Below are 747 nucleotides of genomic sequence, written 5' to 3'. Positions count from 1 at the left end.
GAGTCAATCTAATCTTAGTTAATTTTATACTCAATTTAGTGTTAATGTGATTAAGAGAGGTTGTTATTGATTTATTTATGCTTTTGTAGGTGTTTAAGAAAAGAAGAATTTAATGGAATGGTAGCATTTTAGAGGTGCCGACTTCCACTGCACATGTTTTGGTATTTCGACCATAACTCTCTCTATAGAACTTCAAGTGAGATGATTCTTGTACCATTGGAAAGCTAAGAGAAAAAGCTACTACAACTTTCATGTTTACCATTTTTCCCAGTTCGACTGGGAAGATGGTTAACAATCTTGTAGAAGTTGAAGCATTGCAACAGTCCTAGAGCAATTACGACTTTTGCTAACTAAATGGCTGAGGCCACAACCTTGGTGGAGTTAGGCTGCGACTCATGTAATCTAATAAAGAAATCCTAGTTGGAATTGATTTCTTTGTTCACCTAACTTGGCCTAACTTTAAAGCCTTAAAAAAATAATCTTTCGAAGGACATTAAGAGAGAATAGTGAAAGACCATATTAAGAGCTAAGAATCAAGCCACAACATCATTGAAAAAGTCTCCTTAAAGCTAAGAACAATTTGAAGGATTCAAGAAGATTGGGAGATCAAGATTACAACTCTTAGGTTTTGTTTTTTATCTTTCTGGGCTAAATGTATTGATACATCATGAACATGTATCGATACATTTGAGACAAAATGTAGTTTTTTGAGACAAATTGCCTATAAAACCTACCCAGCTTATTTAC

At 34.0% G+C, this 747-nt stretch overlaps 1 long non-coding RNA gene across 1 annotated transcript in view; it reads left to right on the top strand.

The window, feature by feature from the left end:
• The window catches only part of LOC110427478 (uncharacterized), a 2,411-nt gene extending 1,664 nt beyond the window's left edge, over nucleotides 1-747 (top strand). Inside the window, exon 2 of the long non-coding RNA XR_002446275.1 lies at nucleotides 90-747. This is a non-coding gene — a long non-coding RNA (uncharacterized LOC110427478). The remainder of the gene's footprint in view (nucleotides 1-89) is intronic.

This window comes from Theobroma umbraticum, unplaced genomic scaffold (genome assembly GCF_002168275.2).
Source record: "Theobroma umbraticum cultivar Fairchild unplaced genomic scaffold, ASM216827v3 scaffold_34.0, whole genome shotgun sequence".
In the NCBI taxonomy this organism is placed as follows: domain Eukaryota; kingdom Viridiplantae; phylum Streptophyta; class Magnoliopsida; order Malvales; family Malvaceae; genus Theobroma; species Theobroma umbraticum.
This window is presented reverse-complemented; position numbering and strand designations above follow the sequence as displayed.